We start from the raw sequence: 14,230 nt of genomic DNA on the forward strand, positions 1-14,230 counted from the left end.
TCAGTGCTGAAAATGACAATAGTGGCTTTTACTTAATTGAATATCAACAGTATGTCAATTACTATACTAGATGCTTTACATACTTATTTAATACTTAAGGGCTGGGATGTAGCTCAGTGGTAGAGTGCTTGCCTAGTGTAAGCAAGGCCCTGGTTTGATCCCTAGCAACACACACAGAAACACAAACAAGATTGCTCTGCAGGTTAAATATTTTCATCCTTATTTTATAGATAAGGGAACTGAAGCTGAAGAAGGTTAAATTACTTGTTAAAGGCCACATACCCAATGGCAAAAACAAGGTGTCTGAAGTTACAAAGCTCATCCTCATTGTTTCCCTCTAATTTAAAAAGAGATTGCATTTAGTGGGACAGTGGATTAGAACCGTTCATTCAAATAATTTGAGCAGGAAGAAGACTAAGAGATGCTGTAGTCTGAAGATGGCAAATAGGTGACATGTCCGCTTCTGCTCCTACCCCCATTGTGGCAGACATTGCTAGTCCATTGTGGCATTTGTCAGTGCTGGCTCAGAATCCTGTTCAACACAGTACCTGAGACACTGGTAGCTCAGAGTTGACTTTCATATAGAAACCAAATTCATCCTTTCTCATCTGCCTTACCCCCTTCACAAATAAGAAAACACTCCCAGAAGAGTCAGAACTTACTCAGGGTCTCACAGCTAGTAGGGGACAAAGTACTTATTGTAGGTCCAGGGTTTTTCCACTACAAGTAGATAACACTCCTTCCAAGTTAAACCTTCTCTGATTTTTTCTTATATGTGTTAATACATACAAACTGCTTAGAACAGGGCCAGGTGCATAACAGATACTGGATTAATATTGGCTATTAAAATACTGAAAATACCAACAGAGTCCTAGGTGACAAACAGCTGCAGTCTCATGCCCTAAGGCCTTCTGTAACATAGGCTGCTCAGCCTTGGGTCCCCCGTCACTGCTCCTCAGGAATGTGCATGGAAGGCACCGCTCTGTCCAGCCTAGATGGATGATGTCAAGCAGCCGACCCTAGCATCTCCTTTTGTGTGGCGCCAGCAGTACCCCGCCAACCTCACCTTGCCCGGGGTTGGCAGACCCATAAACCACTCAACCAACTCACTGTGTTCCTGCAACAGCACAGTATCCAGATTGGGGCTTCTCTTGTGATCTCAGGTCTCCCTCTCCTTTTCTGAAGCGTTTTGAATTCTTGGACAATTTTGACCAACGTTACTTCACCATTCACAGAAGAATTTTCATACCCACAGAGAATGTGCCATCCCCAAAGCCTTTATTCTTTGGTGGTTTTGTGGGTTGGTTCTGCCTTTCCTGGGGGATCCAGGAATGAAGCGGTTATTACGAGTGGATTTTTTTTTTCTTAACCTGTGAATTAAGCAGCTAATAGAAGCCCATGTAATTTGTGTGACAAGTGACAGCTTGTGTGAAAATAACTTACCCGTATCCTGTTACACATTTGCATCCATTATGCTGGGTAAAGCTGTATGTCACTGGCAGACCATTAAGATGTAGTCACCAGTGTTTTCCTAGGTGAAAGGGTAATTATTTTTGCTGTTTGCTTGTAATTTATTAATAGTCAGTGAAGAACATTAGGGTAAAGGATTATTTCAAACAAAGTCACAGATCAAATGTGTGGAAGGCATAGTGATCTAGCAGCTGATAAGAAAGACTGTTAGTGTAAGGATAAGTTTTAGTTTGAGATCTGCATGTGCTACGCCTGATGGGCTTTTCAGATAAAAATCAGTGCATTATGCATGTACTGAATAGAAAAGGGGGAGAATACCAGTCAATTGTTTCACTCTAGAGAGAATCAAATATGCTCTGGAATAAAATCCCACTTTCCTATCATGTTGTATGCCCACTAGTAGCACACACGGTGATTTTTAAGTGTCAAGTGCATGTTCTAAAAAGTATGTATTCATTTTAGGGAAAGAATATAAAAACATACCAAGCCCATGATTTCTTGGACTATTACTTATTTTGATTAGGTTGACAAAGTAGACATTTTTGTTTTAAAAAAGCAAGTTAAGGAAAAGTGAGTTAAAGGAAAAAGTAAATAATGGTAAAGGTAATATTCAGATATGTCCAAAAAGGACAAAGTGTTATGCACACGGAGGATGTTTAGAGAACATTGATCTAGAAACTAGTTCCCTTGGAACCTTAAGATTATCCTTGCTAAAACCCAAGCATGGCAATACACGCCTGTAATCCCAGCAACTCGGGAGGCGGATTTCAAATCTGAGGCCAGTCTCAGCAATTTAGTGAAGTCCTAACTGAAAAAAAAAAAAAAAGAAAGATTATCCTCGATAACTAGAGGTGACCCCATGTCTGGACATAATGTATCTTATGACAAAACCATCTGGAGCTCTTAGGACATTCCACCTTTTCTTTATACTTTCAGCACAATATTATTCTTCAATTTGTGAAGCCCCAAACAAAACAAAACATTGAATGCAAGTCAAAGCAGGCATTGGGAGGAATTTACTGGATTTTTTTTCTGGGTGTGAGATGAAAGATTACAGTCTTGAGTGAGTTTGCAGATGAGCCAAGATCTCGGCTGAACTCTGTCCCAGCTTCATCTGGTCTCTGGTATAAACTCATTTTCCCCTGGACCTCAGTTTCCACATATGTAAAGTTAGATTGAGATGATCCCCACCATTTGCCTTGCAGCCCTGAATTTTGGACTCGTCCGAATTCTGGAAGAATTGTACACATTTCTGGAAGATTGTACACATTTCTGAGTCTCCTAAGAAGGTTACTAACACCATAAACTGAGCTGATCTCTTATAACGGGCTAAATGGCTTCTTTAAAGGAGACAAAGCTTATTTAGGATATAAATTTGGATGTGTTTATTAAAGCAAAACCAAGCGCTGCTTCTTTTCTTTCATATCAGGATCTTTTTTTGAAAAAGTACTGTCCTTAATCCAGCTCAGGAAGAGGGTCAAAGATGATTCCACAAGGAAGGAGAACCCCAAAGCTGATTCTTAGAAAAAGGGAGGCAGTTATCCAGAGAAATGGGAAGGGCGATTCAATCAGCAAGAGTAGTTTGAAGTAAGACCTGGATACACAAAAGAACGTGCTTCATTTAGGGCAATGCAAGCACTTGCTGACTCAGCAAATAGTCATTGTCTTGCCTACCTGTCCCAGACCCTGTGACCATCAGGCTGCAGTGCAAGGTGGGGGTAAGAGGAGGGGGCTGGGTGAGTGGCACTGGGTCCTGAAAGGCTTCCGAGGCCCTGCTGAAGTTTGGACTTCCAACAAGCTACTGTCAACTGTAAAGAGGCAAGAAAGCTTTGAGGTCAGGAGAATTGTGGGAAAAACAGAGGCTTTGGGGTGTGCTTGCCCTTGTTCAAAGGCATCAGCTTCTTGATCTCTAATAGCTCAGTAGACTTCAGGGGTTTTTCCCTTGAGAGTGTCTTTCTGAATCTGGTGACTGGAAGGGCATCTAAGGTCTGTAATTATAAACACTCTTGTCCCCTAGGCCCTGGAAATGGGGAGTGGTGGGTGTCTGACTGTACCTATTTCTGTTGCGACCTCTCATGCTGATTTGCAGTTGGACTGGGTGAAAGCCGACTCCTCCCTTTGAGCTTTTCTCCTTGGAGGAGGAAGCAGCTATCTCAGAAGATATTTCCATACACTGGAAAGCATAGGCATGTTTCCTCTTGCAATTTTTTTTTCCCCCGCAGACTGTGTAAGGTATCATTCTAGAGACAAGCTGCTTGTTCTTTCTGATTATTTCAGACACAACCAGCCTGTTCCTTTCCATCGAGCAGATCTGGATAAGCCATTGCCAACTCCATGAAAGTGCAACATTGGAGCGAGTGACATAGTGATGAGCCAGGAAGCCAGAGGTGGGCACAGGCTTTCTCGAAAGAGTTAGATAACATTATGGAGAGAAGATAAGGAGAATCTGAGAACATAGTATCTTGCAATGGTTCATGCAGCTATTTAAAACTGCAGTTAAAAAAAAAAAAAAGAGCTCCTGCCACTACCTACTAAATACTCTGAAACATGAAGGGTCTGTCTGCATTTAAAGAGTCTTTGCATTTAAAGAGTTAAAAATAAAGGAAGACTTTCTGGTGGACTTGTTTGCCAAGTTCAACTCTAGCCCTGTTGCTGACTAGCTGTTGCCCTTTGCAAGTGGCTGAATGTTTGTCCCTGCCTTTCCTCCTATGTAAATGGAGTAATAATATACCTTCTTGAAAGGATTTCAGGGAAGAGCAAATTTGATGAACTTGGCAAAGCTCTTAGTAAGTGGGCAATGAGCACTAGTAGTTGATATTATCCAAAGGACGGGTTTGAGGGCATTTCCATCCAGTCAGCCCTAAACACTGTAGTAAGGATAACAATTTACATGCATAGAATTCAGCAGAGTTTACATTTTATATAAGTGTGTTCTCGGCTAGGAGAATTAGAGCCCTTAGCTGATTTGGCCAAATTCTTGGAGTGAATAAGGGCTAGAACTGGCACACAGGTGCCAATCTTTTGATTGAAACCTGGTTCTTTGTACTGAATCATGGAGTCTTACACCAAGAATGTCTTTGAGAGACATTTTCATATAAACTCTACTCTTTTTCTCCAAGTGAACCATTCTTATTTCTATGAATCCAAAAGTTACCATCCACCTGTGTCCTAACATGAGCCTGCTGGGACACATCTGACTTCCTAGATCTGGGGTTTAGACAGGCTGGGAATTGTTGGTAGGCCCTTTAGTAGGGTTCATTACTGACAATATCTGGGACAGTCCGGAAAATGTAAAATTTAATGTATCATTTCAGTTGAGCTCAGAGGACAGCTCCTTGCTGTGTTGCAAAGGTGGTTAACATTAGCCTGGAAAGTGAGTGTGAGTAAATCTTTGCTGGAGCAGCAAAAGCTATAGCAGTGTCTCTGCATAATTAACAGTAGGGGTAGGGGCTTGTGACTGTTATAACCGTCACCTCTCGCCAGGCATGGTGGTGCCCGCCTGTAATCCCAGAAGCAAGCTCGGGAGGCTGAGGCAGAAAGATCACAAATACAAAGCCAGCCTCAGCAATTTAGCGAGGCCCTAAGCAAGACCCTGTCTCAAAATAAAAAGTAAAAAGGGGCTGGTGATGTGGCTCAGTGGTTAAGCATCCCTGAGTTTAAGCCCTCATATCTCTCCCTTACAAAAAATAAATAATCATCTCTCTCAGAAGGCTTCTATTCAAGTCCATATCCTTTAGCATAGTCATTTGTTAGATCACCTATGGGATATGGTTACCTATACATGGCAAATTCTAGTCTTATGGCCTGCAGTTTCCTTCTTGTGAGAATGGGCCTTCAATTCCATGTTTGAGTCATGGCTTAAATGCCACTCCTTATTACCTGCAAAGATTGATTTTACTGCACCCAAAGATCTCAGGTGGAAGCTGTTCTTGCACAATGTCATGTGATGTAGTGGTAAGGGGACTTTCTTGAGTTCTAATCTTGAGCAAGTGACTTTATCTCTGTGGTGACATTTCCTCTTATCTGTGATGAGGGAGTTGAAGTCAGTAATATTTTAAGGGTTCTTAAGCATTTAAATTCTACGCTACATAAGCAGTAATTTAGGAATAAATTAGAAGACTCAAGAGGAACACCAGACTAAAATTGAGACATGGAGACATGAATGTATTTATCCTTTTAAAAATTAGTTTCAGGGCAATAGTGAGATTCATAAAAACACAATTTAAAGCAGTTGCTGTGTATACTCTGTGCATGAAAGCAATAAGGTTTTTTATCATTGGAAAGTGTGTTTTATTCTTATTTTCTTCAAAAATTATTTTCAGGTGGGTAGTCATCCAGGCCAGAAGTTCCTACTCTTGGTTTGTGGTCAAAATCTGAGGGAGACATTTGAAAAGTACAGGATTTCTGGGCACCTCCCAGACCTTTTGGATCAGAATAGCAGGGTTGTAGGCCCAACAATCTCCATTAAAGACCAAGAAGATAGTCAGACTCCCTGGGCGAGTCCCAGGCTGGAAAATCCCTGCTTAGTCAGCCCGAGTTGTGTGATTTCGATGGATTCAGTTTCTGATGGCTGGCTGTGTCTTTCTCATTCCAGAATTTTCCTAGTGCCTGAGGTGAGCCATGGGGGGATAATCTGCATTATCATTCATTGACTGTTAACTGTTGGGTGTGTGTGACCTGCAGCCCAGGGCTCTTGTAAGGCCTGGCATTTCCAGTTTGTGAAGGGTGAGTGTTTGGCTGCATGGTGGCCTCTAGTCTGACTTTGTCATCCTGTACCCCTAGGGATTCTGCCCTCTCACATGTGCTTCCTGACAAAGCCACATCTTCCTCCTACAGGTAAGAACTCCCTTTTTAGTCAGAGTGCTTTCTTTCTTTCATTTTAGCTATATTTGAGATATGACTCACAAACCATGTAATTCATCCTCTTAAAGTGCACAATCATTGTTTTTTTGGTGTGGGGGGGCTTGGATACCAAAGATTGAACTCAGGGGCACTCAACCACTGAGCCACATCCCCAGCTCTATTTTTATTTTATTTAGAGACAGGGTCTCACTGAATTGCTTAGCTCTTCACTGTTGCTGAGGCTGGCTTTGAACTTGAGATCCTCCTACCTCAGCCTCTTGAGCCGCTAGGATTATAGGTGTGTGCCACTGTGCCCAGCAACAATCAATGGTTTTTAGTATATCCACAAACATGTGCATATTTCATGACCCCCAAAGAAATCGTATACCCTTTAGCTAACATTTGCTCCATCTCCTCATTCTCCTAGCAGTAGGCAACCACAGATCTTCTTTCTATCATTATAAATTTGCCTCTTCTAGGCGTTTCCTGTAATTGGAATTATATAACGATTATATAACGTGTCATCATTTGGACTGCTTCTGTCCCTCAGCATAATGTCGCCAAGGTTCCTCCATGTTGTAGCACCTTTCTATGCTTCACTCCCTTTTTCTTTCTTTTCCCTTTTTTATCACTTTTCTAAAACAACTGTTTTTATGGAAGATTATATTCATATTTTTTGTTTTATTGATTTTATTTTTTAAATACATGACAGCAGAATGCATTACAATTCTTATTACAGATATAGAGTACAGTTTTTCATATCTTTGTATATAGAGTATGTTCATGCCAATTCATGCCTTTTACATGTACTTTGTTTTTTTGTGCATTGCCAATTCTTTTTTTTAATATTTATTTTTAAGTTTTAGGTGGACACAATATCTTTATTTTACATTTATGTGGTGCTGAGGATCGAACCCAGCGCCTTGTTCATACTGGGCAAGCACTCCACCACTGAGTCACAACCCCAGCCCCTGTATTGCAATTCTTATTACACATATATACCACAGTTTTTCATATCTCTGTTTATATATCAAGTATGTTGACACCCAATTCGAGTCTTTATACATGTACTTTGGATAATGATGTCCATCACATTCCACCACTCTTACTGATCCCCTGCCCCCTCCTTTTCCCTCCCACCCCTCTGCTCTATCTAGAATTCATCTAATCCTATTCTCTTTTAATGATGAGTAAAATTCTATGGTGTATATATGTCACATTTTTTTTCTTACATTCATCCACTGAAGAGCATCTAGGTTGGCTCCACAGTTTAGCTATTGTGAATTGTGGCTGCTGTAAACATTGATGTGGCTGTGTCCCTGTAGTATGCTGTTTTTAAGTCCTCTCGGTATAGTCTGAGGAGAGGGATAGCTGGGTCAAATGGTGGTTCCATTCCCAGATTTCTAAGGAATCTCCATATTGCTTTCCATATTGGCTGTACCAATTTGCAGTCCCACCAGAAATGTATGAGTGTACCTTTTCCCCACATCCTCTCCAACACTTATTGTTGTTTGTCTTCATAATAGCTGCCATTTTGACTGGAGTGCTTCACTCCTTTTTAAGGTCAAATATTATTCCACTGTATGGATAGCCCACATTTTATTTATCTGCTAATGGGCATTTGGGTTGTTTTCAATTTTTGACTATTCTGAGTAATGCTGCCATGAACAGTTATGTATGGATTTTTGTGTAGCTATGTTTTAATGTTTTCTTGGTACACACCTAGGAGTGGAATTGGGGTCGACCATATGGTAATATTTTGTCTTACCTCTGAAAAACTCCTAGACAGTTTTCCAAAATGGCTGCACCATTTTAAATTCCCACCAATAGTATCAGAGGGTGCTATTTTTCCCATGTTGTTGTGAACACTTGTTAATTACTTCTTTTTTTAAAAAAAAAATTATTCCCACACTATTGGGTATGGAATCATAGGTATGGCATCTCATTTCATTCTTATGGAATGCTTTCTGCCATTTGAAAATTTGTTATTCCGCAATATATAATTTAATTTATTTAATCCCCAAGGAATATCTTTTCAAAATGAAGTTAAAATCTTTAATTTTTAATTGTAGAAAGACTAGAAAATGCAGATAATCAAAAATTTAGACACTCCAAACCATCTGTACTATCTCTACCCAGGAAAAATCAGTGTTACTCTGTGGAGTATCTCTTTTTAGTATCCTTTCCATAGAAACTCACTTCTTAATGGAGAATTTTTTTAGACCCAGTGATGGAACCAACTATGGAATTATGAAGAAGTTACTCCCTTCTTTCCATCTGAGATAAGACCAGGGATGAACCTCTTGATCATCCTTGCTAAGATTCTGATCTGGGTGGTGGACGAAAGAAATGCTCATCTCTCTGACTCCAGCAGTCCAATGAAAACGTCTTTTAGCCAAGTAGTTCTTAGTTGTCACTGAAAGAAGATCCTTGATGCCACTTAAACATCGAGAGTGTCCTTAGGGAAGTCCTTGGGGTAGCCTGGTTCCCTCACATCCTGAACCTAAGAAACTTTTGACATGGTGCTGTGAGGAGCATTTTTATTTGAAAACATTGGCCACCTTAGATTTATGGATGAAGAAAAGGATAATGCGTGTTGCAACACCATCTTTAATAGTTGACCCAACATTTTTGCATTTATTTTTAAAAAGCAATCTTTTCCTAACATCTAGTGGCTTAAAGGTTGAACGGCAACTTATTTTCATAATAATGTGGATCATCTCTTAAATTCGTGGTGTAAGTCACTGATTTGCCTCTTAGAGTAGATGGTCTCCTTATAACAGTGGGATTCTGAACTGGTAGCCCTGTTCTGCAGGGCTATTTTTTTTCTCCAATAGTTAAAACAAAATATTATAGAACACTTATTATATGCTGGTCCTTTTACATAGATTATTTCATTTAATCCTCACAGCAATCTTTCAAGGTATGATTTATCTTTGTGCCTGCTTTACAGATTGAATAATAGGGAAGTTGACAACCGGTCTGTGCTTTGGATGCACCAGTCTGGCCGTAGAGTCTTTCCTGCTAGCATTCTAGAAAATAGTACTTTTTAAAAACTGTTAATTCAACAAATCGGGAAACAAATACAATTATAAAGACAAATATTTGCTTATGGGGACTGCCTGTATTTGGGGACATGTGTCAGTTTGAACACTTCTGCTCGCTGTTAGATGTCCCACACTGGCCCTCTTCTGTCCTTCTGCCCCTACCATTTGTGAAAGAGGTTTAAATAAGCCTTCCCTGTGGTGAGCCGTGTCAGCGGACTGTGGTTGCCATTACAAGATGGCGCTGATAAGCGCCGTGGCCTGTGATAAACAACTCCTTATTTTGGGAGAGATGGCACGTAGCTATAAAACACCCTATGAGAAAGGTCCACGTGGCAGTTGTGCATTGGGGCTTGATGTGCTTTATCAAGGCTGGGGCGCTCGGGTGAAAGAGTAGGAGTAGTAGCAGTAGAAGTAGAAGTAGTAGAAGAAGTAGTAGTAGTAGTAGTAGTAGAAAGAAGCTTCCAGAGACACATAAGTAAAGGCCTGAATAAACTGCTGAAAGAAGAATCCTGTGTCGTGTCCTCCTTGCTGGCGAGGGGTCGCGGCACTTCCCTGCAGAGGGGGCTATTTTTTCTCCTTTTTAAAAATTAGCCAAAATTGGCCTTTTGGTTTATTAAGCATTTCCCTGTGAATATGCTTGGAAAGTGAGAGGGAAGCTAAGGTGTATCCATTCTCTTTTCTCAATCTCCTTCCCCCTCCTCCCTTCCACTCCCACCTCAAGTCCAAGGTCACAAAAGCTGTGGGGAGAGAGAAAGCATGGCAGTGCTTAGGAGAATGGACAGTGTCTTAAGGGCTGAATGGCAACTCATTTTCATAATGACGCAGACGGTCTCTGAAGTCCATGGCATAAGCCAGTGATTTGCCTCTTAGAGTAGAAGCTCTCCTAGTAACAGTGGGGTTCCGACTGGCAGCCCTGTTCCACAGGGGCACTGTGGAAAGGGTAGTGGGAAGACTGGGGAGGTGAAAAAGGATCTGTGAGTGGCCCCGGACTCTGGAGGGAGACGTGCTGACTGTCAGCCCACAGTGAGCCACTCTGTATGGAGAGTCTCTCATATTGAGTGCTGTTGTCGCGAGTAGCTAATACAATTTATTCTGTTCTGAGTGCCACTCAGTGAAATGGGCATTATTAGTTGTTTTAACTTCTTTTTGGAACGAGGCTGTCATCCCTATTCAATGGATGAGTTCATAGGCTCAGAGAAGTAAGATACATTGTCTGATAGCACACAGCACCCCAGCAGCAGGATCAAACTGCAGTTCTGCCTTGAATCCAAAGGCTTTGTGGAGTATATATTTAATTTATGTTCTGGAGTTTAGGGTTCTAGGTCCAGAGCTCCCTGGTGGGGCCAAGGGGTGGAGTCTCTGCTGACCTGGTAGGAAGGAGGTCACCACTGCAGCTGGGATAAACTGGAGCCTTAGAAAGAAGGTCTGATGTGGAGAATGGTGTCTGCTGGAGCCCCCCCACAGCTGACTTTATACCCTACCTTTTACCAATAATAACAGCAGAAATAATAAAGAGTGAAGATTTTTAAGCAGTATTTCTACAGCTTTTATAAAAACTTCAGAAAAACTTAGAATTCAGGTTTAGGGTCAGACCTGGGGTGGGATTCAGACTCTTCTACAGGTTTGTGACCTCTGGCTGCTCATAAACTCTTTTTGCCTTAACTTATGAAAGGGGGATAATGCTGCCCAGGAGGTAGGGTTGTTGGAGGATAATGCCTGGTACCTGATAAGTGCTCTGGAAGAGTTAACTGCTGCTCTTACCCCACCCACACCAGTGCCTTCTGTCCCCCCTTATCCACCCTGGATGGCCCTCCTTGCTACCTTTACCATCTACTCCAATGGAGACCCACTGGGTCCAACTGCTTTATGGAAACTCTTCTGGAACTTCATAGATTCTGCCTTGTTTGGAGTTGGTTGGTTGGTTGGGGGCCTTCAGGCTCCAAGAGACTCCTTTGCTGAAAGGGGTCTCCCCAGACTGTGTGTACCTTCCCCATTGATGCCTCTCTGGGGCCAGAGCTGCTCTATCAATTCTTTATTAAGACCAGCTATTTTTTATTTATGATGCTTGTGGGTTCATTAAAAATGGCACTCCCTGTTGGGGATACCAGCAAGGCTTTTAGCCAGTTTTTATCAGGTTGTTAGAGTAGATATGAATATTTTAATAGAGAGAAAGAGCAAAGCCTTCCACAAACTTAATTTGTTCTAGAATTTAAGTGACAGGCTTAACAGGGGTGCCAAGTAATTCAGTATAATCAGCCCAGATAGTGGAATAAGGAACACAATTAAATGGACCAGGGAGCTTTTCCAGAGGGGCCACAGGGGGATTCCCTCCCCTGCCCGTAGCAGCTGCAAATCACTGTATCCTAGGATCCTTTTAGTCCATGTAAGATCTAGCATAGCCACAGGCAGCTTCTAGGCCCAGTTAAGTTCCCAGGAAGTCAGGAGAGTGTTTTTGCAGATTCCATTTTAACATTTATAGAAATCTTTTCCCAAGATGTTGATCTTATTAAATTATACACAGAATGGTGAATAAGCAAGGTCACTGGTACCCCTCAAAAGCATATTTGAAAAGATAACAGAATGAAACAGACATTATTACTGTATGTATATATGTGACTACATGACCAATATGATTCTGCAACATTGTACACCCAGAAAAATGTGAAATTATATCCCATCTATGTCAAAGTGCATAAGTGCATATATACTGTCATGTATAATTAATTAAAACAAATAAAAAAATTTTAAAAAGCACATTTGAGGCTTCACTTTTGATCACAGTCAGAGAGATGGTGGCTGGTTTCTTGATGTAGTTTAAATCATATCCACTTGGGGGAGCTTTATGATTGAATTTTAAGATCCACGTCAGGTTTCTTTCTTTTCTTTCTTCTTCTTCTTCTTTTTTTTTTTTAAATGTGCCACATGAGATCCAGATGACTCCCCCTCCCCACTGCAGTGACAAGCTACTGAAGCAAGCAATGGTTGCAGAAATACAATGATAAATCAGTGTGAGTGGTTTTACTTTATTGGCAATTCCTCCCTCTGGATTTGGAAGTTATTCTTGATTTTTAAAAGCTTCTTCCCCTTCAAACTAAAATAGTTTAAAGATAAAATAAAGAATAGCAGTACTTTCTGCTCTTTCTTGCATGAGTGTTCTGCATATGTATGCAGACATCAACGCATATTTAAATAACTGCATGTCCCAGTTGATTTCAAATAACCAAACCACCAGAAAAAAAAAAAAATCTTTGAACTTTTAAGAATATGGTCAATTGCAAGGAAGATAAAATCATGAAACCAAAAGTCTGAACAGAGAATGATGTTTTCCTGGGTATCCAGCATGGAACTCTCTGTCAGCCTTCCTCTGTCTCACATAGGTGGGGCACAGAGAGGTCTAATGAAGGACAATCCATTGCTGCCCGGGCATAAGTCCAGGTTCCAGATGGTCTTTGGGGTCTACCCAGATTTGGACGGTTTTGAAATCATAGAAAGCTAGTTAGGGTTCCTAATTAGGACATTTGCTAGAGAGTGTTGTCACAATATGGATGCATTATTAACCCATTTTACTATGGAATAAAACGAAACCAATTATGAACCCCCATAAACAAGTGTGCCTCTTCGTGTCCACCTGCCCGCACAGAGGGAGCTGGAAAGGGTTTCTCAAAGAAAGATGGCCTCGTTATTGTCTAAATCCCAGCCTTATTCTTTCCCCTTTTCTCCTTTGTCCTCTTCCTTTGATTTGGGATGATAGATTCTCTTCTTTACTTAGTGCCCAGTTCTTCTATTACATATGGCTTTGCTATCTTGGTAAAGCCTTTCTTATTTTTCCTTCTGTCTTTCCAGAGGAGGAAAAGAAGCATCTGGAGGGGGGGGTCTCTTTTCAGTCTCTTGTCCATTGGTGAAGGGTTTCCCTACGTCTGCACAGTGGCACGGTTTCTCTCCTTATGGATCATGCTCAGCCAGCCCAGTGGGCTCAGCATCTCTGTTTCTGTCTCTGACTCTCTCATTGGACAGACCCACCTGTCTAGACTCAAGTGTCACACTCTGCCCGTTGGGGATATTTCTCAGGAACCTGCTCCTGTGAAGACCAGCAGCCCCTGCCCCATCCCCTCTTCTCCATTGTCATTGGTCACATCCATAGACTTTTCCTTGTCTGCTCAGTGGAGGGGAAAAATGTCACTTTGCTTCCTTGGAACCCTGTTATTCCTACCAGGATGACTTTTCTCTGAAACGTGAGGAAACTTCCCACTCCTATTTTTACAGTATTTTCTGGCCTTTTAATTTTAATGTAATAGTTTCCAACCTTTTTCTTTTAAACTATGATACTCTTTTTTTTTTTTTAGAACTAAATTTACACAGAAGCGCCACCCCGTGTGCACCTGGCTTCAAGGAGCCCTGCGCAGATCATTTTCTAAGACAGCTTCCAGACCCTGTGCAGTGGGCCTTTGCTGCTCTTCCATCAAGAGATGGAGTTTGCTTCCTTCCCCAAAATCTGGTGGCCTTGTGTCTTGCCTTGACGAACAGAATGTGCAGGAAGGGATGCTGAACAAGCCTCAGCCTGGGCCTCAAGGGATCCTGCAGTTTCTATTTTAGTCCTTTTTTTTCCTTGCCCTAAGACCACCAGGTGAAGAAGTTGCTCTAGCTCAGCAGGGATGGGAGGAGACCTGCATTTAAGGGCACAGAAAGGCTGATCTGCTGTGATGGCAGCAGAAGATCCCCCAGGGTACCTTAGTGAACCCCAAGCCTGTAGATCAGAGGACCAGTGCTTTAACACACTTAAGTGCTTCTGGATGCTTTCAGTCATCAGTATCAGTCAAACTGATGCGGTATATGATGCCGCTTTCCTCCTGCAAGTGGGTGGTTTTTAAAAG

The 14,230-nt window shown here is 41.6% G+C and overlaps 1 protein-coding gene across 3 annotated transcripts in view; it reads left to right on the forward strand.

Annotated features, from left to right (window-relative positions):
* The window catches only part of LOC101968734 (uncharacterized), a 168,011-nt gene that overhangs the window by 20,133 nt on the left and 133,648 nt on the right, over positions 1–14,230 (forward strand). The window contains exon 2 of one of the 3 annotated variants that reach the window (XM_040284555.2): positions 6,253–6,306. The exons of the other annotated variants lie outside the window; for them this stretch is intronic. The gene's annotated coding sequence lies outside the window, so the exon portion shown is untranslated. The remainder of the gene's footprint in view (positions 1–6,252; positions 6,307–14,230) is intronic. 3 annotated transcript variants of the gene reach the window in all.

Source organism: Ictidomys tridecemlineatus, chromosome 4 (genome assembly GCF_052094955.1).
Source record: "Ictidomys tridecemlineatus isolate mIctTri1 chromosome 4, mIctTri1.hap1, whole genome shotgun sequence".
NCBI classification, from domain to species: Eukaryota; Metazoa; Chordata; class Mammalia; order Rodentia; family Sciuridae; genus Ictidomys; species Ictidomys tridecemlineatus.